The sequence below is a fragment of the Heptranchias perlo genome, chromosome 17 (assembly GCF_035084215.1).
Source record: "Heptranchias perlo isolate sHepPer1 chromosome 17, sHepPer1.hap1, whole genome shotgun sequence".
NCBI lineage: Eukaryota > Metazoa > Chordata > Chondrichthyes > Hexanchiformes > Hexanchidae > Heptranchias > Heptranchias perlo.
The window spans coordinates 11,794,906-11,820,062 of record NC_090341.1 but is presented as its reverse complement, the minus strand read 5'-3'; the positions used below and the strand labels follow the sequence as shown (position 1 = coordinate 11,820,062).

Below are 25,157 nucleotides of genomic sequence, written 5' to 3'. Positions count from 1 at the left end.
ATGTGGGAGTGGGTGAACAGTTCGATGTGGGAGTGGGTGAACAGTTTGATGTGGGAGTGAGTGAACAGTTCGATGTGGGAGTGAGTGAACAGTTCGATGTGGGAGTGAGTGAACAGTTCGATGTGGGAGTGAGTGAACAGTTTGATGTGGGAGTGAGTGAACAGTTCGATGTGGGTGTGAGTGAACAGTTCGATGTGGGAGTGAGTGAACAGTTCGATGTGGGAGTGAGTGAACAGTTCGATGTGGGAGTGAGTGAACAGTTCGATTTGGGTGTGGGTGAAGAGTTCGATGTGGGTGTGAGTGAACAGTTCGATGTGGGAGTGAGTGAACAGTTCGATGTGGGTGTGAGTGAACAGTTCGATGTGGGAGTGAGTGAACAGTTCGATGTGGGTGTGAGTGAACAGTTCAATGTGGGTGTGAGTGAACAGTTCGATGTGGGAGTGAGTGAACAGTTCGATGTGGGTGTGAGTGACAGTTCGATGTGGGAGTGAGTGAACAGTTCGATGTGGGTGTGAGTGAACAGTTCGATGTGGGAGTGAGTGAACAGTTCGATGTGGGAGTGAGTGAAAAGTTCGATGTGGGTGTGAGTGAACAGTTCGATGTGGGTGTGAGTGAACAGTTCGATGTGGGAGTGAGTGAACAGTTCGATGTGGGAGTGAGTGAACAGTTCGATGTGGGTGTGAGTGAACAGTTCGATGTGGGAGTGAGTGAACAGTTCGATGTGAGAGTGAGTGAAAAGTTCGATGTGGGTGTGGGTGAAGAGTTCGATGTGGGTGTGAGTGAAAAGTTCGATGTGGGAGTAAGTGAACAGTTCGGTGTGGGAGTGAGTGAACAGTTCGATGTGGGTGTGAGTGAAGAGTTCGATGTGGGAGTGAGTGAACAGTTCGATGTGCGTGTGAGTGAACAGTTTGGTGTGGGAGTGAGTGAACAGTTCGATGTGGGAGTGAGTGAAGAGTTCGATGTGGGAGTGAGTGAACAGTTTGGTGTGGGAGTGAGTGAACAGTTCGATGTGGGTGTGAGTGAACAGTTCGATGTGGGTGTGAGTGAACAGTTCGATGTGGGTGTGAGTGAACAGTTCGATGTGGGTGTGAGTGAACAGTTCGATGTGGGTGTGAGTGAACAGTTCGATGTGGGTGTGAGTGAACAGTTTGGTGCGGGAGTGAGTGAACAGTTCGATGTGGGAGTGAGTGAACAGTTCGATGTGGGAGTGGGTGAACAGTTCGATGTGGGAGTGAGTGAACAGTTCGATGTGGGAGTGGGTGAACAGTTCGATGTGGGAGTGGGTGAACAGTTCGATGTGGGAGTGAGTGAACAGTTCGATGTGGGTGTGAGTGAACATTTCGATGTGGGTGTGAGTGAACAGTTCGATGTGGGAGTGAGTGAACAGTTTGGTGTGGGAGTGAGTGAACAGTTCGATGTGGGTGTGAGTGAACAGTTCGATGTGGGTGTGAGTGAACAGTTCGATGTGGGAGTGAGTGAACAGTTCGATGTGGGAGTGGGTGAACAGTTCGATGTGGGTGTGAGTGAACAGTTCGATGTGGGAGTGAGTGAACAGTTCGATGTGGGAGTGAGTGAACAGTTCGATGTGGGAGTGAGTGAAAAGTTCGATGTGGGTGTGGGTGAAGAGTTCGATGTGGGTGTGAGTGAAAAGTTCGATGTGGGAGTAAGTGAACAGTTCGGTGTGGGAGTGAGTGAACAGTTCGATGTGGGTGTGAGTGAAGAGTTCGATGTGGGAGTGAGTGAACAGTTCGATGTGCGTGTGAGTGAACAGTTTGGTGTGGGAGTGAGTGAACAGTTCGATGTGGGAGTGAGTGAAGAGTTCGATGTGGGAGTGAGTGAACAGTTTGGTGTGGGAGTGAGTGAACAGTTCGATGTGGGTGTGAGTGAACAGTTCGATGTGGGTGTGAGTGAACAGTTCGATGTGGGTGTGAGTGAACAGTTCGATGTGGGTGTGAGTGAACAGTTCGATGTGGGAGTGAGTGAACAGTTCGATGTGGGAGTGAGTGAACAGTTCGATGTGGGTGTGAGTGAAGAGTTCGATGTGGGAGTGAGTGAACAGTTCGATGTGGGAGTGAGTGAACAGTTCGATGTGGGTGTGAGTGAACAGTTCGATGTGGGTGTGAGTGAAGAGTTCGATGTGGGAGTGAGTGAACAGTTCGATGTGGGAGTGAGTGAACAGTTCGATGTGGGTGTGAGTGAACAGTTCGATGTGGGTGTGAGTGAAGAGTTCGATGTGGGAGTGAGTGAACAGTTCGATGTGGGTGTGAGTGAAGAGTTCGATGTGGGAGTGAGTGAACAGTTCGATGTGGGAGTGAGTGAACAGTTCGAGGTGGGTGTGAGTGAAGAGTTCGATGTGGGAGTGAGTGAACAGTTCGATGTGGGTGTGAGTGAAGAGTTCGATGTGGGAGTGAGTGAACAGTTCGATGTGGGAGTGAGTGAACAGTTCGAGGTGGGTGTGAGTGAACAGTTCGATGTGGGTGTGAGTGAACAGTTCGATGTGGGTGTGAGTGAAGAGTTCGATGTGGGAGTGAGTGAACAGTTCGATGTGGGAGTGAGTGAACAGTTCGAGGTGGGTGTGAGTGAAGAGTTCGATGTGGGAGTGAGTGAACAGTTCGATGTGGGAGTGAGTGAACAGTTCGATGTGGGTGTGGGTGAACAGTTCGATGTGGGTGTGAGTGAACAGTTCGATGTGGGAGTGAGTGAACAGTTCGATGTGGGAGTGAGTGAACAGTTCGATGTGGGAGTGAGTGAACATTTGGATGTGGGAGTGAGTGAACAGTTCGATGTGGGAGTGAGTGAACAGTTCGATGTGGGAGTGAGTGAACAGTTCGATGTGGGTGTGAGTGAAGAGTTCGATGTGGGAGTGAGTGAACAGTTCGATGTGGGAGTGAGTGAACAGTTCGATGTGGGAGTGAGTGAACAGTTCGATGTGGGTGTGGGTGAACAGTTTGGTGTGGGAGTGAGTGAACAGTTTGGTGTGGGAGTGAACAGTTCGATGTGGGAGTGAGTGAACAGTTCGATGTGGGAGTGGGTGAACAGTTCGATGTGGGAGTGAGTGAACAGTTCGATGTGGGTGTGGGTGAAGAGATCGATGTGGGAGTGAGTGAACAGTTCGATGTGGGAGTGAGTGAACAGTTCGATGTGGGAGTGAGTGAACAGTTCGATGTGGGAGTGAGTGAACAGTTCGATGTGGGTGTGGGTGAAGAGTTCGATGTGGGTGTGAGTGAAGAGTTCGATGTGGGAGTGAGTGAACAGTTCGATGTGGGTGTGAGTGAACAGTTTGGTGTGGGAGTGAGTGAACAGTTCGATGTGGGTGTGAGTGAAGAGTTCGATGTGGGAGTGAGTGAACAGTTCGATGTGGGAGTGAGTGAACAGTTCGATGTGGGAGTGAGTGAACAGTTCGATGTGGGAGTGAGTGAACAGTTCGATGTGGGAGTGAGCGAACAGTTTGATGTGGGAATGAGTGAACAGTTCGATGTGGGAGAGAGTGAACAGTTGGATGTGGGAGTGAGTGAACAGTTCGATGTGGGAGAGAGTGAACAGTTCGATGTGGGAGTGAGTGAACAGTTCGATGTGGGATTTAGCGAACAGTTCGATGTGGGAGTGAGCGAACAGTTCGATGTGGGAGTGAGCGAACAGTTCGATGTGGGAGTGAGTGAACAGTCCGATGTGGGTGTGAGTGAACAGTTCGATGTGGGAGTGAGTGAACAGTTCGATGTGGGTGTGAGTGAACATTTCGATGTGGGTGTGAGTGAACAGTTCGATGTGGGAGTGAGTGAACAGTTTGGTGTGGGAGTGAGTGAACAGTTCGATGTGGGTGTGAGTGAACAGTTCGATGTGGGTGTGAGTGAACAGTTCGATGTGGGAGTGAGTGAACAGTTCGATGTGGGAGTGGGTGAACAGTTCGATGTGGGTGTGAGTGAACAGTTCGATGTGGGAGTGAGTGAACAGTTCGATGTGGGAGTGAGTGAACAGTTCGATGTGGGAGTGAGTGAAAAGTTCGATGTGGGTGTGGGTGAAGAGTTCGATGTGGGTGTGAGTGAAAAGTTCGATGTGGGAGTAAGTGAACAGTTCGGTGTGGGAGTGAGTGAACAGTTCGATGTGGGTGTGAGTGAAGAGTTCGATGTGGGAGTGAGTGAACAGTTCGATGTGCGTGTGAGTGAACAGTTTGGTGTGGGAGTGAGTGAACAGTTCGATGTGGGAGTGAGTGAAGAGTTCGATGTGGGAGTGAGTGAACAGTTTGGTGTGGGAGTGAGTGAACAGTTCGATGTGGGTGTGAGTGAACAGTTCGATGTGGGTGTGAGTGAACAGTTCGATGTGGGTGTGAGTGAACAGTTCGATGTGGGTGTGAGTGAAGAGTTCGATGTGGGAGTGAGTGAACAGTTCGAGGTGGGTGTGAGTGAAGAGTTCGATGTGGGAGTGAGTGAACAGTTCGATGTGGGAGTGAGTGAACAGTTCGATGTGGGTGTGGGTGAACAGTTCGATGTGGGTGTGAGTGAACAGTTCGATGTGGGAGTGAGTGAACAGTTCGATGTGGGAGTGAGTGAACAGTTCGATGTGGGAGTGAGTGAACATTTGGATGTGGGAGTGAGTGAACAGTTCGATGTGGGAGTGAGTGAACAGTTCGATGTGGGAGTGAGTGAACAGTTCGATGTGGGTGTGAGTGAAGAGTTCGATGTGGGAGTGAGTGAACAGTTCGATGTGGGAGTGAGTGAACAGTTCGATGTGGGAGTGAGTAAACAGTTCGATGTGGGTGTGGGTGAACAGTTTGGTGTGGGAGTGAGTGAACAGTTTGGTGTGGGAGTGAACAGTTCGATGTGGGAGTGAGTGAACAGTTCGATGTGGGAGTGGGTGAACAGTTCGATGTGGGAGTGAGTGAACAGTTCGATGTGGGTGTGGGTGAAGAGATCGATGTGGGAGTGAGTGAACAGTTCGATGTGGGAGTGAGTGAACAGTTCGATGTGGGAGTGAGTGAACAGTTCGATGTGGGAGTGAGTGAACAGTTCGATGTGGGTGTGGGTGAAGAGTTCGATGTGGGTGTGAGTGAAGAGTTCGATGTGGGAGTGAGTGAACAGTTCGATGTGGGTGTGAGTGAACAGTTTGGTGTGGGAGTGAGTGAACAGTTCGATGTCGGTGTGAGTGAAGAGTTCGATGTGGGAGTGAGTGAACAGTTCGATGTGGGAGTGAGTGAACAGTTCGATGTGGGAGTGAGTGAACAGTTCGATGTGGGAGTGAGTGAACAGTTCGATGTGGGAGTGAGCGAACAGTTCGATGTGGGAGTGAGTGAACAGTTCGATGTGGGAGAGAGTGAACAGTTGGATGTGGGAGTGAGTGAACAGTTCGATGTGGGAGAGAGTGAACAGTTCGATGTGGGAGTGAGTGAACAGTTCGATGTGGGATTGAGCGAACAGTTCGATGTGGGAGTGAGCGAACAGTTCGATGTGGGAGTGAGCGAACAGTTCGATGTGGGAAAGAGTGAACAGTCCGATGTGGGTGTGAGTGAACAGTTCGATGTGGGAGTGAGTGAACAGTTCGATGTGGGTGTGAGTGAACATTTCGATGTGGGTGTGAGTGAACAGTTCGATGTGGGAGTGAGTGAACAGTTTGGTGTGGGAGTGAGTGAACAGTTCGATGTGGGTGTGAGTGAACAGTTCGATGTGGGTGTGAGTGAAGAGTTCGATGTGGGAGTGGGTGAACAGTTCGATGTGGGTGTGAGTGAACAGTTCGATGTGGGAGTGAGTGAACAGTTCGATGTGGGAGTGAGTGAACAGTTCGATGTGGGAGTGAGTGAAAAGTTCGATGTGGGTGTGGGTGAAGAGTTCGATGTGGGTGTGAGTGAAAAGTTCGATGTGGGAGTAAGTGAACAGTTCGGTGTGGGAGTGAGTGAACAGTTCGATGTGGGTGTGAGTGAAGAGTTCGATGTGGGAGTGAGTGAACAGTTCGATGTGCGTGTGAGTGAAGAGTTCGATGTGGGAGTGAGTGAACAGTTCGATGTGGGAGTGAGTGAACAGTTCGATGTGGGAGTGAGTGAAGAGTTCGATGTGGGAGTGAGTGAACAGTTTGGTGTGGGAGTGAGTGAACAGTTCGATGTGGGTGTGAGTGAACAGTTCGATGTGGGTGTGAGTGAACAGTTCGATGTGGGTGTGAGTGAACAGTTCGATGTGGGTGTGAGTGAAGAGTTCGATGTGGGAGTGAGTGAACAGTTCGAGGTGGGTGTGAGTGAAGAGTTCGATGTGGGAGTGAGTGAACAGTTCGATGTGGGAGTGAGTGAACAGTTCGATGTGGGTGTGGGTGAACAGTTCGATGTGGGTGTGAGTGAACAGTTCGATGTGGGAGTGAGTGAACAGTTCGATGTGGGAGTGAGTGAACAGTTCGATGTGGGAGTGAGTGAACATTTGGATGTGGGAGTGAGTGAACAGTTCGATGTGGGAGTGAGTGAACAGTTCGATGTGGGAGTGAGTGAACAGTTCGATGTGGGTGTGAGTGAAGAGTTCGATGTGGGAGTGAGTGAACAGTTCGATGTGGGAGTGAGTGAACAGTTCGATGTGGGAGTGAGTAAACAGTTCGATGTGGGTGTGGGTGAACAGTTTGGTGTGGGAGTGAGTGAACAGTTTGGTGTGGGAGTGAACAGTTCGATGTGGGAGTGAGTGAACAGTTCGATGTGCGTGTGAGTGAACAGTTTGGTGTGGGAGTGAGTGAACAGTTCGATGTGGGAGTGAGTGAAGAGTTCGATGTGGGAGTGAGTGAACAGTTTGGTGTGGGAGTGAGTGAACAGTTCGATGTGGGTGTGAGTGAACAGTTCGATGTGGGTGTGAGTGAACAGTTCGATGTGGGTGTGAGTGAACAGTTCGATGTGGGTGTGAGTGAAGAGTTCGATGTGGGAGTGAGTGAACAGTTCGAGGTGGGTGTGAGTGAAGAGTTCGATGTGGGAGTGAGTGAACAGTTCGATGTGGGAGTGAGTGAACAGTTCGATGTGGGTGTGGGTGAACAGTTCGATGTGGGTGTGAGTGAACAGTTCGATGTGGGAGTGAGTGAACAGTTCGATGTGGGAGTGAGTGAACAGTTCGATGTGGGAGTGAGTGAACATTTGGATGTGGGAGTGAGTGAACAGTTCGATGTGGGAGTGAGTGAACAGTTCGATGTGGGAGTGAGTGAACAGTTCGATGTGGGTGTGAGTGAAGAGTTCGATGTGGGAGTGAGTGAACAGTTCGATGTGGGAGTGAGTGAACAGTTCGATGTGGGAGTGAGTAAACAGTTCGATGTGGGTGTGGGTGAACAGTTTGGTGTGGGAGTGAGTGAACAGTTTGGTGTGGGAGTGAACAGTTCGATGTGGGAGTGAGTGAACAGTTCGATGTGGGAGTGGGTGAACAGTTCGATGTGGGAGTGAGTGAACAGTTCGATGTGGGTGTGGGTGAAGAGATCGATGTGGGAGTGAGTGAACAGTTCGATGTGGGAGTGAGTGAACAGTTCGATGTGGGAGTGAGTGAACAGTTCGATGTGGGAGTGAGTGAACAGTTCGATGTGGGTGTGGGTGAAGAGTTCGATGTGGGTGTGAGTGAAGAGTTCGATGTGGGAGTGAGTGAACAGTTCGATGTGGGGGTGAGTGAACAGTTTGGTGTGGGAGTGAGTGAACAGTTCGATGTGGGTGTGAGTGAAGAGTTCGATGTGGGAGTGAGTGAACAGTTCGATGTGGGAGTGAGTGAACAGTTCGATGTGGGAGTGAGTGAACAGTTCGATGTGGGAGTGAGTGAACAGTTCGATGTGGGAGTGAGCGAACAGTTCGATGTGGGAGTGAGTGAACAGTTCGATGTGGGAGAGAGTGAACAGTTGGATGTGGGAGTGAGTGAACAGTTCGATGTGGGAGAGAGTGAACAGTTCGATGTGGGAGTGAGTGAACAGTTCGATGTGGGATTGAGCGAACAGTTCGATGTGGGAGTGAGCGAACAGTTCGATGTGGGAGTGAGTGAACAGTTCGATGTGGGAGTGAGTGAACAGTCCGATGTGGGTGTGAGTGAACAGTTCGATGTGGGAGTGAGTGAACAGTTCGATGTGGGTGTGAGTGAACATTTCGATGTGGGTGTGAGTGAACAGTTCGATGTGGGAGTGAGTGAACAGTTTGGTGTGGGAGTGAGTGAACAGTTCGATGTGGGTGTGAGTGAACAGTTCGATGTGGGTGTGAGTGAACAGTTCGATGTGGGAGTGAGTGAACAGTTCGATGTGGGAGTGGGTGAACAGTTCGATGTGGGTGTGAGTGAACAGTTCGATGTGGGAGTGAGTGAACAGTTCGATGTGGGAGTGAGTGAACAGTTCGATGTGGGAGTGAGTGAAAAGTTCGATGTGGGTGTGGGTGAAGAGTTCGATGTGGGTGTGAGTGAAAAGTTCGATGTGGGAGTAAGTGAACAGTTCGGTGTGGGAGTGAGTGAACAGTTCGATGTGGGTGTGAGTGAAGAGTTCGATGTGGGAGTGAGTGAACAGTTCGATGTGCGTGTGAGTGAACAGTTTGGTGTGGGAGTGAGTGAACAGTTCGATGTGGGAGTGAGTGAAGAGTTCGATGTGGGAGTGAGTGAACAGTTTGGTGTGGGAGTGAGTGAACAGTTCGATGTGGGTGTGAGTGAACAGTTCGATGTGGGTGTGAGTGAACAGTTCGATGTGGGTGTGAGTGAACAGTTCGATGTGGGTGTGAGTGAAGAGTTCGATGTGGGAGTGAGTGAACAGTTCGAGGTGGGTGTGAGTGAAGAGTTCGATGTGGGAGTGAGTGAACAGTTCGATGTGGGAGTGAGTGAACAGTTCGATGTGGGTGTGGGTGAACAGTTCGATGTGGGTGTGAGTGAACAGTTCGATGTGGGAGTGAGTGAACAGTTCGATGTGGGAGTGAGTGAACAGTTCGATGTGGGAGTGAGTGAACATTTGGATGTGGGAGTGAGTGAACAGTTCGATGTGGGAGTGAGTGAACAGTTCGATGTGGGAGTGAGTGAACAGTTCGATGTGGGTGTGAGTGAAGAGTTCGATGTGGGAGTGAGTGAACAGTTCGATGTGGGAGTGAGTGAACAGTTCGATGTGGGAGTGAGTGAACAGTTCGATGTGGGTGTGGGTGAACAGTTTGGTGTGGGAGTGAGTGAACAGTTTGGTGTGGGAGTGAACAGTTCGATGTGGGAGTGAGTGAACAGTTCGATGTGGGAGTGGGTGAACAGTTCGATGTGGGAGTGAGTGAACAGTTCGATGTGGGTGTGGGTGAAGAGATCGATGTGGGAGTGAGTGAACAGTTCGATGTGGGAGTGAGTGAACAGTTCGATGTGGGAGTGAGTGAACAGTTAGATGTGGGAGTTAGTGAACAGTTCGATGTGAGTGTGGGTGAAGAGTTCGATGTGGGTGTGAGTGAAGAGTTCGATGTGGGAGTGAGTGAACAGTTCGATGTGGGTGTGAGTGAACAGTTTGGTGTGGGAGTGAGTGAACAGTTCGATGTGGGTGTGAGTGAAGAGTTCGATGTGGGAGTGAGTGAACAGTTCGATGTGGGAGTGAGTGAACAGTTCGATGTGGGAGTGAGTGAACAGTTCGATGTGGGAGTGAGTGAACAGTTCGATGTGGGAGTGAGCGAACAGTTCGATGTGGGAGTGAGTGAACAGTTCGATGTGGGAGAGAGTGAACAGTTGGATGTGGGAGTGAGTGAACAGTTCGATGTGGGAGAGAGTGAACAGTTCGATGTGGGAGTGAGTGAACAGTTCGATGTGGGATTGAGCGAACAGTTCGATGTGGGAGTGAGCGAACAGTTCGATGTGGGAGTGAGCGAACAGTTCGATGTGGGAGTGAGTGAACAGTCCGATGTGGGTGTGAGTGAACAGTTCGATGTGGGAGTGAGTGAACAGTTCGATGTGGGTGTGAGTGAACATTTCGATGTGGGAGTGAGTGAACAGTTCGATGTGGGAGTGAGTGAACAGTTTGGTGTGGGAGTGAGTGAACAGTTCGATGTGGGTGTGAGTGAACAGTTCGATGTGGGTGTGAGTGAACAGTTCGATGTGGGAGTGAGTGAACAGTTCGATGTGGGAGTGGGTGAACAGTTCGATGTGGGTGTGAGTGAACAGTTCGATGTGGGAGTGAGTGAACAGTTCGATGTGGGAGTGAGTGAACAGTTCGATGTGGGTGTGAGTGAACAGTTCGATGTGGGAGTGAGTGAACAGTTCGATGTGGGTGTGAGTGAACAGTTCGATGTGGGTGTGAGTGAACAGTTCGATGTGGGAGTGAGTGAACAGTTCGATGTGGGTGTGAGTGAAGAGTTCGATGTGGGAGTGAGTGAACAGTTCGATGTGGGAGTGAGTGAACAGTTCGATGTGGGAGTGAGTGAACAGTTCGATGTGGGAGTGAGTGAACAGTTCGATGTGGGAGTGAGTGAACATTTCGATGTGGGAGTGAGTGAACAGTTTGGTGTGGGTGTGAGTGAACAGTTCGATGTGGGAGTGAGTGAACAGTTCGATGTGGGAGAGAGTGAACAGTTCGATGTGGGAGTGAGTGAACAGTTCGATGTGGGAGAGAGTGAACAGTTCGATGTGGGAGAGAGTGAACAGTTCGATGTGGGAGTGAGTGAACAGTTCGATGTGGGAGTGAGTGAACAGTTCGATGTGGGAGCGAGTGAACAGTTCGATGTGGGAGTGAGCGAACAGTTCGATGTGGGTGTGAGTGAACAGTTCGATGTGGGAGTGAGTGAACAGTTCGATGTGGGAGAGAGTGAACAGTTCGATGTGGGAGTGAGTGAACAGTTCGATGTGGGAGTGAGTGAACAGTTCGATGTGGGAGTGAGTGAACAGTTCGATGTGGGAGTGAGCGAACAGTTCGATGTGGGAGTGAGTGAACAGTTCGATGTGGGAGTGAGTGAACAGTTCGATGTGGGTGTGAGTGAACAGTTCGATGTGGGAGTGAGTGAACAGTTCGATGTGGGTGTGAGTGAACATTTCGATGTGGGTGTGAGTGAACAGTTCGATGTGCGTGTGAGTGAACAGTTTGGTGTGGGAGTGAGTGAACAGTTCGATGTGGGAGTGAGTGAACAGTTCGATGTGGGTGTGAGTGAACAGTTTGTTGTGGGAGTGAGTGAACAGTTCGATGTGGGAGTGAGTGAACAGTTCGATGTGGGTGTGAGTGAACAGTTCGATGTGGGAGTGAACAGTTCGATGTGGGAGTGAGTGAACAGTTTGGTGTGGGAGTGAGTGAACAGTTTGGTGTGGGAGTGAGTGAACAGTTCGATGTGGGAGTGAGCGAACAGTTCGATGTGGGTGTGAGTGAACAGTTCGATGTGGGTGTGAGTGAACAGTTCGATGTGGGAGTGAGTGAACAGTTTGTTGTGCGTGTGAGTGAACAGTTTGGTGTGGGAGTCAGTGAACAGTTCGATGTGGGAGTGAGTGAACAGTTCGATGTGGGAGTGAGTGAACAGTTTGGTGTGGGAGTGAGTGAACAGTTCGATCTGGGAGTGAGTGAACAGTTCGATGTGGGAGTGAGTGAACTGTTTGGTGTGAGTGTGAGCGAACAGTTCGATGTGGGAGTGAGTGAACAGTTCGATGTGGGAGTGAGTGAACAGTTTGGTGTGGGAGTGAGTGAACAGTTCGATCTGGGAGTGAGTGAACAGTTCGATGTGGGTGTGAGCGCACAGTTCGATGTGGGAGTGAACGAACAGTTTGGTGTGGAGTTCAGTACCTCCCTCAGAGGCCCAAAAAGAACTAAATTACATCAGCTAAGTTGAACAAACCAGTTGCTACACAACACAGTGCGTTGTAGCAAGAATATTTTTGAAACAAGCAGCTCGAATGTCAAATTTGCAGCACTGCAGTTGCCAGATTTGCTATCCCGTTGGTTCAGTCAGGAATGGGTAGTTTGAATTCTCCCTGTTAAGCCAACCATCTCGTCTGAGCTGCTTGCTTCAGTGATCAGACAGGGGGATAGGCCTTCCTAATTAGAGAATCAGCATAAAAGAAACAGATGACTATTGCAGCCCTGCAATATAGCTGGTTCTCATGAGTGACACATGCTCCTCCCCATCTCTTTCATCCACTGCACATTATCTCTCCATCTATTATAGTTAATTGTACTTAACCCCTTTAAGATGACAGACATGTGGGCCATCCTACCAGGTGACCTTTGACCTCTGTCAAGAATGCTAAGGGCAGTGGGAACCTGCTGTCAAGCTTCTTCACAAACGTTGCCTTTTTTTTCCAATTCGTTTCATTTTGGGTTTCTCTTCCACCGACACTGTCAGGTGGATTTTATCAGACCCTGAATACACTATTATCCTGCGTGTGTAGGAAAGCAGAATGAGGAGATTTGACTCCACCCCCTTTTCGAGGGCCTTGGTTTTGATGGTATACATTCCTCGTAGCTGTAGTCATTCTGGCACAGCGTGTGATGAACTCCAAAGTCACTTTTTATATTCCTTTTTTTTTGGGACATATCTCCTTGTTGTTCTTCTGATTCTGTCCCCCACAGCAGCCGTCACTGTGGCCTTTCTGAGTGAGGTTGGCGTTCTAGTTCCAGTTTGCACCAAATCATGAGCAGTTTCGCACTGAAGACTCACACCCATCGCGATGAAAATGCTCGTGTGGGACCCTCGCCGCCGGCAGAGCGAAGACGCCTGCTGATGTTTTGGTCTCCCACCAGCACCGTGATGTCCTGCTCTGAGATGCCGTTGACCGTTTGACTGTCCCGTGGTTTCACCAACACGGTACAGCAAAAGAAAACCCACGTACTTCAAAACACAGCCAAGCTTTTTGCCGGGTGATGTGGTAAGTACTGTATTGGGAGTGATTTCCTGTTCGATCCCCAACATCAGCTGATCTTTCAGGAAGCCAGCCAGCTACACAACAACAACAACTTGCATTTATATAGCACCTTTAACAGAGCAAAAACTTCCCAAGATGCTTCACAGAAGCATTATCAGACAAAATTTGACACCGAGTCATACAAAGAGATATTAGGACAGGTGACCAAACTTAAAGGAGGAGAGTGTGGTTAAGAGACAGAGTTTTAGGGAAGGAATTCCAGAGCTTAGGGTCTAGACAGCTGAAGGCATGGCCGCCAATGGTGGAGCAAAGGAAATCGGAGATGCGCAAGAGGCCAGAATTGGAGGAGCACAGAGATCTTGGAGGGTTGTCGGGCTGGAGGATGTTACAGAGATAGGGAGCGGCGAGGCCAGGAAGGGATGTTAAAATCGAGGTGTTGCTGGGACGGAAGCCAATGTAGGTCAGCAAGCACAGAGTGAAAATGTGTGGAAGGAAAAGTTAACAGTATATAAACCGATCCAATATCCATGTTTTAATGTGTTTGTCTAAGATAGGATTGAATTTGTTGACTCCAAATAGGTTAATATCCTGGCTATAGTACACCCAATGTCACCCAAAGTATGTTTTTATTCAAGGATAAGATTTCCTCTATTTCTCCCCATTCATCTGTCACCCCAGGGTATGCAGCAGCTGTGGTTGAGAATGGTCAATGGCACAAAATGACTCTGGTCGTGCACTGCCTAACATGCTTGGGTAAAATTCTCAAGGGTGTTATTTTAAATGGGTTAACAACCGTGTTGAAAGAGCGCACCAAGGAATTTGACACAAACATATTTAGAAGTGCCCTACCAGAGGAGATTAAAACCCCTTAGTGTGGAATACATTCTTACAGCTCATAAATACACCACTTCAGTACTTTTTTTTGGTGTTAGCTGTGGCTCAGTGGTAGCACTCTCACCTGAGTCAGACTCACCTGTGGGTTCACGGTCCCACTCCATGAGACTTGAGCACAAAATCTAGGTTAACACTCCAGTGCTGGTACTGAGGGAGCACTGCCACAGTCGGAGGTGCCGTGTTTCTGATGAGGCATTAAACCGAGGCCCCGTCTGCCCTCTCAGGTGGATGTAAAAGATCCCATGGCACTATTTCGAAGACCAGCAGTCGAGTTCTCCCCAGTGTTCTGGCCAATATTCATCCCTCAACCAACATCACTAAAACAGATTATCTGGTTATGTGTCACATTGCAGTTTGTGGGATCTTGCTGTGCACAAATTGACTGCCGCATTTCCTACATCACAACAGTGACGACACTTCAAAAGTATTTCACTGGCTGTAAAGCAGTTTGGGACGTCCCGAGGTTGTGAGAGGCGCTATATAAATGCAAGTTCTTCTTTTGTTTTTTAAAAATCGTTCCAATGGGATAATCCTTTGGAACTCTCTATTTCTTTCAAGGAATCTCATAAAACCATATGAAAAGAAGGAGGAGAAAAGATCACAAGGCGCATCGAGCCTGCCTCGTCCAGGTACAGTGCAACCACTTAAACCATTTACCTACCCCTCCGCCATGTTTCATGTAGAATAATTAACCCTACTTCCTAAATAAAATAATAATCATTTCTAGTTACAAACAAATTGTAAAGATTTCCCACATGATCTCCAGTCCCCAAATAGGTGCCAATTTTGCACTGCCATTAATACCGGTTTCCCAGATGTCCTTACAATTTTGACGTAAGGACGTCTTTTATTTTTTTTGTCGGTTTCCCATCTGACTGACCGGCTGATTGACAGGCTGGTCTCAGTCTAATGGGAGACCAGCCAGGGAGAGGATGTCTGCAGGTAAGTCTTTGTTTGTATGGATGGGGTGGGGGGGAACACGGGGGGGGGGGCATTGGTGGGCACAGGGCACAGGTAGGCATAGGGCCATGGGTGGGCATGGGTGGGCAAGGGGCATGTGTGAGCAAGGGACATGGGTGGGCAAGGGGCAGGCAAGGGGCATGTGTGGGCAAGGGGGATGGGTGGGCATGGATGGGCATAAATGGGCATGGGTGAGCATGGGGGTTGCAAGTCATGGGGGATGGGATCGGGGGGGGTCAGTCATGGGGGGAGGGTGCTGAGATTGGGGGATATCAAATGTAGCGGATGTGCAAAAACAGAATTTGATCCAACATCACTCTGATGGAGGGATGTAATGAAGAGAGCAAAGCTTCCATTCCAAGCTACCCGTTAATCATTTGAAGCAGTAAATGAGACACCAAGGGAGATTGCAATCAATCCATTTTATCAATGAATAGCAAGAGTCAAATTCTCCTCCGTACAAAACAAAGAAATAAATTATTCTGAAAGGAACCATAATTAATGGGTGGGGAAGGTAACCAACATGGTAAGAGTTATTGAGACCATGGACTAGAACCGTCTTTGATCAGGTCTATAGAACAGGCCTAGAGGGATTCTTTGAAACTGTTTCAAAATCATCATTATCACAGACGGCCAAAGTTCAATAAGCATTTCTGTCGCAAGAGTGGAAATCAAAATTTCAATCCTAATCCCAATCCCAATCTTGTACCTGCATTTATAAACCTTTATTCCTGTCAACTGAACATCAGGACTGGAAGCTCCTTTAAGTGAATGGAATTTCCTCTTGCCCAGGTTACACATTTTTACTGCTTCCAGCCCAGTTTGGATTTGATCAGTTTGGCATATTGCATGTCTTGAGTCATTTGGCAATCTACAAAATACAGTGAGTTAAAAGTAACAACTGCACAATACCCATCACACTTCTGAATGACTTCTGTACAAATTAAAAGTGCCTAAAAAAAAACAAAGCCACATAAGATTTCTGCAAAATGAAGAGGATTTTGTGTCAATAAAAGGTTCTGAGACGAAGCAGGGACTGAGTGCACATCAATTACAACATGACCTGAAGAGGGAAACCCCTGATTTGCCCATTACCTTTAATATTAAAGCCAGGAGCACTTTTGTATTAGAGTGAATTCCATTAGTCCACTTGCTCAGAGTCTTGCGTTAGCTGTTTGAGCTGTCATGCCATTCAATGTGGAGGGTCCCATGGGAATTACATGATCCTCTCACCAACAAACATGATCTTCACATGCTGTGATTAGCTGACAGGCCTGTCAATGCTATCTTTACCGTTAGTATGTTATGGTTTATGTTGATTCCCCCTCTCATCCACTTCTTAAGCAAGCATCAGGCGTTTCAACCCAAACCCCTGACGTTATGTACTTGTGCATCGAAATTTTAACAGAATTGTGAGCCCTAAATGGATGGTGTGTTCAGGATTGACAATGTCAGAGCCCTGGAATCAGTCAGAGCTGATGGAGACATTGATAATAAGATGCTTCCTCTTTCCATACCTTCTATGTTTGTGCCAAATAGAATCTGGACAAATAAATATGGGAAGTGTAGTAAATCCAGAGAAATGGCCAATTAGTTCAAAGCAGTCTTTGATTAGTCTTAACAACAACTTGCATTTATAGAGCGTCTTTAACGAACAACATAAGGAGATATTAGGACAGGTGACCAAAAGCTTGGTCAAAGAGGTAGGTTTTAAAGAGCGTCTTAAAGGAGGAGAAAGAGGTAGAGAGGTGGAGAGGTTTAGGGAGAGGGTTCCAGAGCTTAGAGCCTAGGCAGCTGAAGGCACGGTCGTCAATGGTGGAGCGATTAAAATCAGGGATGCGTAAGAGGTCAGATTTGGAGGAGCGTAGAGATCTAGGAGGGCTGTAGGGCTGGAGGTGGTTACAGAGACAGGAAGGGACGAGGCTACAGAGGGATTTAAAAACAAGGATGAGAATTTTAAATATGTAGATACTAAATTTGAAGTATGTAGGTACTAAATATACTCTATATTGGGCCAGTAAAAGAGAAACAGAGAGAGATCATTGTTAGACCCTCACAGTCCTGCTCTCGATGCAGTTAATTTCTCACTTTTTCCACAACTGTAGGTCCCACTGGAAGACTCCCACAACCTGATCTAGATGTATTAATTCCCACATTACTGTCTCAGGCACTGCTCACCCTGAGCCATGCAAAGTCCTGAATACGTACAGTACACCCGTGATTACATATGAAGCCTTTTATCTTTTTACAAGATATCCCTTGTAGGCAAGTCCCGAAGCCTAACTCTGACCCTGACCAACAAAACAAGACATTGGGAGTTGGATCTGTTTTGAACAGAATGGATTCATGTTGGGATTTCCAGGCTGCACAACCAATCTCACTTTCCCTTAACTCAGCTCTTACCTATCCCAGTGGTCAGTTGAAATAATCATTGTGTAAACTGACTGAAGTAGCAATAATGACACATCACAGCCAACCTGCATGCATGGCTTTGTCTAGCAAAGAGCACAAATAAAAGACTTACATTTATATGTCCTAAAGTGCTTCACAGCCAATGCTGTACTTTTTGAAGTGTAATCACTGTTGTGATGTAGCTAATTTGTATACAGCGAGGTCCCACAAACAGCAATGAGAATAATGACCAGATCATCTGTTTTTTTAGTGATGTTGGTGGAGGAATGAATATTGGCCAGGACGCTGGGGAAAACTCCCCTGCTCTTCTTCGAAAGAGGGCAGGCAGGGCCTCCGATTAATGTCTCACCCTAAAGACGGCACCTCCAACAGTGCAGCACTCCCTCAGTACTGCACGGAAGTGTCAACCTGGATTAGGTGCTCAAGTTCCTGGAGTGGGACTTGAACTCACAAACTCAGAGGCAAGAGTGCTACCAACTGAACCACAGGTGATGCCTATGAACAAATTTTAGATGAAAAGTAATTTTATGATGCTTCTTCTGTTTCTAGGGCTGGAGGACAACCTTCTGACATGTCCAGTTTGGCACCATTCCATACCAACTGAGCTGTCATTGCTTCTTGCTCCACTGCGTATTTATAAATCTTTACATCCTTGACAATTTTTTTTTTTTTTATTCGTTTTTTTTATGGGATGTGGGTGTCACTGGCAAGGCTGACATTTATTACCCATCCCTAATAAATCTATTAGATTTAGAGGTGCAAGTTGAAACTCTTACAGTTCAGACATGCCTAGAATCCATTCTGCTGGGGTGGCACGGTCGAATTTGTAGGATTTGTGTTCACATGGTGTGTTATTGATCTTATTCATAGTGTTGTGGGGAGGTGTAGAGTGAAGGTCGGACGCTGCACACTGGGAGCAAGGGACGGGGAATTAGAAGGGCAATCACAACAGCAACTTGCATTCATATAGCACCTTTAACATAGTTAGACATCCTAAGGTGCTTCACAGAAGCGTTACCAAACTAAATTTGATACTGAGCCACATAAGGAGATATTAGAACAGGTGACCAAAAGCAGTAGGTTTTAAGGAGCGTCTTAAAGGAGAAGAGAGAGATTGAGAGGCGCAGAGGTTTAGGGAGGAAATTCCTGAGCTTAAGGCCTTTTATGCCTAGCGACCGATTCACTGCACAAACCAGCATTGACCTACTGCTACAACTCTACCTATCGACCCGCCCTTTTGGCTAAGGAAGCTTCATGGCACAGAGAGTTACAGAAGATGATGGTGATAATATAATACAAAAAAAGATCTGCCCTATTGTTTGAGTGACCTTTTGATCTATTCACAGTGAGCTCCATTACCAAGCAATTCAAGAAGATCGGAGAATACGGACAGACTGAAGCAAGGGGAATGAGATCAGCTGATGAGAAAGAAGATTGGAGTACGAGTGGGCTGGGAGGGAAAAATGAGTAAGTCCTGGGAAGAGTTAGAGAAAGAGCTAGACCGGGAGACTGCAGAGTGAGCCATAAGGATGTTATGGGAGCATATGGCCATGGATTGGTTAGCAAGCTGAAATGGGGATACAGTTGCTGTGTGAATGAAGGGATGAAGGATGAGAGTTTGAGGGGGCAGGTGGTGAGATAGACCAAGATAGGAAGGTGCAATTAAGTCTAAAGGGAGAACAGACTATTCATGGAAATGTCTCAATGGCCATTTAAAGAAAGCCCTCTCTACACTGATTATGTATTCGCTGGATTATGTAGCATGGCCCATTCCTCAAAGTTCCATTATATATGAGAGGGCCTTGAGGCTATACTGTGGACCTAGAGACTATGGGGCTAATTTTAACCTATCCTGCCTGGCAGGAAGCTAACTTGATCGGGTCAGCCAACCGTTATACACCCTGACTGATTTTACTCCTCATTGACTTCAACATTTAAGAATAGGTTAGATAGGTAGATGTAGGAAAGGGGGAATAAAGGGATATGGAAGGAGGACTGGTACATGGGATTAGGATTACTGCTCACGTGGAGCATGAACACCAACATGGACTGGATGGGCTGAACAGCCTATTTCCGTGTTATAATTTCTATGTAATGTCACAACATTGTAGTGGGAGCATTTTTCTGTGTTTGGGGTTAAGGCACATAGTTGAGACACTCTGGAGGGACCTTACTCTGTATCTGGTCATGCTCTACATCAACTGGGAGAGCTCGATGCTGACTAAGGATGCCAAAATCAAAAAGAGGGCTCCATTTCCCAGTTCTGAATAAGCACAAATAAATATTCTGCCTCCAAAAATATTTCAAGTACTATAAAATATGGAACTAAACATAAATCTGTTAAAGACGTGACTGAAGAGCAGCAACAGATGTGCACTGCTAACCTGAGGGTAGGCCGGAGGGTCCATGGGCTCAGATTTCAGTGTCTTCCTTCAATCCTCCAGCCTTTAGTTTGGCAATGATGTGCATACACAGGCTTGTCCATTATTGCTGAATTGTTTTGGATGTGATGTGGCAAACAGACACTACTGCAGCTCAAAGGATTCAATTCTACAAGTACACGTGGAAAAATTCTCACTGAAGGATGTTAAACTTCTAAAGTAAATGCCTTTGGGCAAGTGTGTGCTTGTCATACATGTGTTTATTGTAACATTGCAGTTTGCACTGATGTGGCCATTACTGCTCAGCTGGTAAAGAGCTACCACCAAACTGTGTGGAACCCATGCTATAGAGGGCCCACTCTTTGGGAAGCAATTTTAAGCATGCTAGAAAGAGGACAGTGTTGTAGAGAGTGAGTTGATTTCTTTATTAGTGAGGCAACAGTTAACAATCTGCGTTATTGGAGAGAGTATTGAAGAGATCTATTTCAGGATATATTGGAGTGTTATAGTGAAGAAAGTGGGACATATCAGAAAGTGTTATATTAAGGGGTGCATCAGAGAGTGTTACACTGAAAGGTGCATCAGAGAATGCTACAGTAAGGGGTGTGTCACAGAGTGTTACAATGAGGGGTATGGGATGTATTAGAAAGTGTTACAATGAGGGTTGTATCAGAGTGTATTACGGTGAGAGATGTAACAGGGAACGTCACAGTGAGAGGTGTATCAGGGAAAGGTACAGTGAGGGGTATATAAGAGAGTGTTACAGTGAACTGTGCATCAGGGAATGTTATATTGTGGGGTATATAAGAGAGTGTTACAGTGAGGGGTGTATAAGAGAGTGTTACAGTGAGGGGTATATAAGAGAGTGTTACGGTGAAGTGTATATAAGAGAGTTTTACGGTGAGGGGTATGTAAGAGAGTGTTACGGTGAGGGGTATGTAAGAGAGTGTTACGATGAAGGGTATATAAGAGAGTGTTACAGTGAGGGATATATAAGAGAGTGTTACAGTGAGGGGTATATCAGGGAATGTTACAGTGAGGGGTATATAAGAGAATGTTACAGTGAATGGTATATAACAGAGTGTTACAGTGAGGGGTATATCAGGGAATGTTACAGTGAGGGGTATATAAGAGAATGTTACAGTGAGGGGTATATAAGAGAATGTTACAGTGAGGGGTATATAAGAGAATGTTACAGTGAGGGATATATAAGAGAGTATTACGGTGAGGGGTATATAAGAGAGTATTACGGTGAGGGGTATATAAGAGAGTGTTACGGTGAGGGGTATATAACAGAGTGTTACAGTGAGGGGTATATAAGAGAACGTTACAGTGAATGGTATATCAGGGAATGTTACAGTGAGGGGTATATCAGGGAATGTTACAGTGAGGGGTATATAAGAGAATGTTACAGTGAGGGGTATATCAGGGAATGTTACAGTGAGGGGTATATCAGAGAGTGTTACAGTGAATGGTATATCAGGGAATGTTACAGTGAGGGGTATATAAGAGAATGTTACAGTGAGGGGTATATAAGAGAATGTTACAGTGAGGGGTATATAAGAGAATGTTACAGTGAGGGGTATATCAGGGAATGTTACAGTGAATGGTATATCAGGGAATGTTACAGTGAGGGGTATATAAGAGAATGTTACAGTGAGGGGTATATAAGAGAATGTTACAGTGAGGGGTATATCAGGGAATGTTACAGTGAGGGGTATATAAGAGAATGTTACAGTGAGGGGTATATAAGAGAATGTTACAGTGAGGGGTATATAAGAGAATGTTACAGTGAGGGGTATATCAGGGAATGTTACAGTGAGGGGTATATAAGAGAGTGTTACAGTGAGGGGTATATAAGAGAATGTTACAGTGAGGGGTATATAACAGAGTGTTACAGTGAGGGGTATATAAGAGAATGTTACAGTGAGGGGTATATAAGAGAGTGTTACAGTGAGGGGTATATAAGAGAATGTTACAGTGAGGGGTATATAAGAGAATGTTACAGTGAGGGGTATATAAGAGAATGTTACAGTGAGGGGTATATCAGGGAATGTTACAGTGAGGGGTATATCAGGGAATGTTACAGTGAGGGGTATATCAGGGAATGTTACAGTGAGGGGTATATCAGGGAATGTTACAGTGAGGGGTATATAAGAGAGTGTTACAGTGAGGGGTATATAAGAGAATGTTACAGTGAGGGGTATATAACAGAGTGTTACAGTGAGGGGTATATAAGAGAATGTTACAGTGAGGGGTATATAACAAGAGTGTTACAGTGAGGGGTATATAAGAGAATGTTACAGTGAGGAGTATATAAGAGTGTTACAGTGAGGGGTATTTAAGAGAGTGTTACAGTGAATGGTGTATCAGGAAATGTTACAGTGAGGGGTATATAAAACAGAGTGTTACAGTGAGGGGTATATAAGAGAGTGTTACAGTGAATGGTGTATAACAGAGTGTTACAGTGAGGGGTATATAAGAGAGTGTTACAGTGAGGAGCATATAACAGAGTGTTACAGTGAGGGATGTGGGATGTATCAGAATGCGTTCTAGTGACTTGTATTGAAAGCTCGTGTGTGGGAATCATGAGTTGGTCCGACTGCCCTGCCTCACTGGTGCAAAGCTTCGACACACGAACCTGCTTCGAAGTCAGTCCATTTTGAAAATGTTCTGCTGCTGATGGAGAGGGTCATGTAAAAAAACAAGAGGATCCTCTCCCCCGAACTTTGGAGAAAAGCTGCACATTCTGAGACTTCCTCCATTTTGTATGCTTTTTTTAAAACTCAGTTAATCAAACTGCAGAAGTGGAATGTTATTGGAATTTGTAATGTGCAAGGGATTGTATCAAAATCAAGCAAAACAGATGAAGTTTTAATATTGGAATTCTTCAAATTCTCCTCTATGTAGGGGGCTTGCCACAGTTCTCTCAACAAATATTTTTCAAGGAAGCAAATTATTTTTATACGGTTCACAGATACCGAAGAAAATCAAAGTGCATTTTTCTTAAATGTTATGAAACACACGAGTGATCAAAGCGGCTGATGCCTGGCACTTGTTTGTGAGACCAGCCTGAAAGGTATATCTGCATTCTGTAATGCTAAACATCACTAGGCATGGAGACTGGTCTTTGCACCCACCATGTAACCAGGTGGAAGGAGTGGGTGAAGGAGTAGATTTTCAACTTGCTGCAGGTTGTTAAACTGGCATCGTGGATCAGCCGCTGATTGTAGAAACCATCCGATTTTCGTTTCCATTGAAACCAATGGTTTCTATAACAGGAGGCCGATCCACAATGTCAGTTTTATCGTCTGGGCAGCGAGTTGAAAATATATTTCTATGTCTTTGAGCTACATTTAGAGCACAGCCTACATGTCATAATTAAAGTCACAAATTGCCAAAGCAACCTCTATTAATGTTTCTCATATACAACATTTCTTTTAAATAAAATTATTTTTTTTCTCCACTGTTGCCTGGCCGCCATTTTGGATTCTGAAATACAAGCAACAAGACTATCCCAGCACGTGATTACCAAGACTCTGTCATTTTTCCCTCTCAGTTTCCTTGGTTCCTCCAATGCAGTTACAGTGGCCGAGACAGCAGCCCCCTGACCTGCTCCACTTTGAAATGGCCCCTGGGATGCACATGACACCAGTGTGGGGATGACTCCTTCTGATTTTTCGAAGGCACCGAGCCCCAGGTCAGTTCTGCCCACTCTCCTCCCACACAGTGCAGCTGAGATCAGCATCTCAACAAAATGGGAGATCAAACCTGCAGACATATTGCCAAGGGAACACAAATTTAGGATCAATACTAGCATCAAGGGGCAAGTTAAAAGAATTTTTCTTTCACATGGAGTCATTAAAATATGCAGTCCATTACTACAACTGGGTATTGCAACTGAACGACTAGGAGTCCTGATGAACAATGTCGGGGACGGTTCATCGAATCACACAAATTTCAATACAGAAGAAAGCCATCCAGCCCAACATGTCAGTGTCTGTGCGAGCTCCATATTGGAGTGATCTGCTTTAATCCCATTTCTCTGCTTTTTTTCCTTAAAAAATATATTAAAGGATATGGGAAAAGATCAAGTTTCAAGTGCTGATTCAACAACATTTATATAGCGCCTTTAATGTAGTAAAACATCCCAAGGCGCTTCACAGGAGCGCTAACAGACAATATTTGACACCGAGCCATATCAGGACAAGTTGGCCAAAAGTTTGGTCAAAGTGGTAGGTTTTAAGGAACATTTTAAAGGAGAGAGGTGGCGAGGTGGAGAGGTTTAGGGAGGGAATTCCACAGCTTAAGACCTAGACAGCTGAAGGCACGGCCGCGAATGATGGGGCGAAGGAAATCGGAGATGCACAAGAGGCCAGCGTTGGAGGAACGCAGAGTTCTCGGAGGGTTGTAGGGCTGGAGGAGGTTACAGAGATAGGGTGGGGTGAGGCTATGAAGGGATTTGAACACATGGATGAGAATTTTAAACTTGAGCCGTTGCTAGACCGGAAGCCAATGTAGGTTGACGAGCACGGGGGTGATGGGTGATCGGGACTTAGGATACGGGCAGCAGTTTTGGATGAGCTCACGTTTATGGAGTTTCAGGATTTCAACCTTTTTAAAACTCTGGGTTTCAATCAGGGATCCGATTGATGTCAGAATGTGTTTTTTTTAAAACTGCTCCTTCATGGGGTTACCTTTAAACAAGATGCCTAGAACAACCTCACTTTTTATTTCTTTTTTAGTTGCCTATTTTCTGCTGACCACACACTTTAAACCTTTTTAAAGTACTGGTGTCAATTTGGCTCCCCGCCCCTCCTGTCTCATCAGCAAAACCAGTCAGTCTCCAGTCAATTTACAGACTGAATGCATTGATTTTTGCAGTGAGCGACTCCCACTTTATTCCTTTTTAATTGCTTTTTCCGGGAGGCAAATCCCTCCCCACACATTCTCTTCTGCCTGGCCGACTGATTGAGCCCACACTGTTGAATCTGCCCTCGTGTTTCTTTCAGAGAGGTTGGCGGAATCAGTGAAGTGAATCCTAAGTGCCTGCTGGATGCATTCCCTAACCGTTATTTATCCAGTACTTGGGTGTATGCGAGCTCCTGCTGCCACCTCTCTCAACTCGATCACTCCGCATCTCCATTCCGATCTTGCTCACTTCAACGCACATCCCACCCTTGCACCTCTTATGATAATCACAACGCATGACATCTAGAGACTGGAAGCACAGTTAAATCTGAAATTAGCACTTTTCATTCAGACTTTCACGCCTAGGCCAAATGCCTTGTCATGGCACGGAACAGCACACTAGCCTGTGACAAATCTCCCAAGTTTCTACTCATCACAAGCAGCATGATTTGATGCCACAGTTTAGTGTATTATGTCCTAAAGCCAGTGAAAACGCTGTTTTATGAACAGTCTGAACAACATCACATCATTATTACCTTACCCTTGTCCAGCCTGTGGGTACGTAATATTGGAGTCAAGAATTCAAAGTGGAGGAAGAGTTGGTGAAGTAAAGTTAATTCAAGTCTGATATCTACAGTGAGGCAAGTACATATGTTAAGGCATTCCGGGAGTATATTAATGAAATCTAACACTGATACTAGTGACATCTAGTGGCCGACCTTTATTTGCACCACATTGATAAGTTGTCCAGTCTGGATATTGCTGATAAGACCACCTTATTTCTCTTGAAAAATTGAATTTGCTGTTAACTGGAGGTTATTATATTTTGCCTGTGCCCAGT

The 25,157-nt window shown here is 46.4% G+C and overlaps 1 protein-coding gene across 4 annotated transcripts in view; it reads right to left on the bottom strand.

Annotated features, from left to right (window-relative positions):
* Positions 1–25,157, bottom strand: part of sema3fb (sema domain, immunoglobulin domain (Ig), short basic domain, secreted, (semaphorin) 3Fb) — a 221,150-nt gene that overhangs the window by 162,831 nt on the left and 33,162 nt on the right. The window lies entirely within an intron of this gene.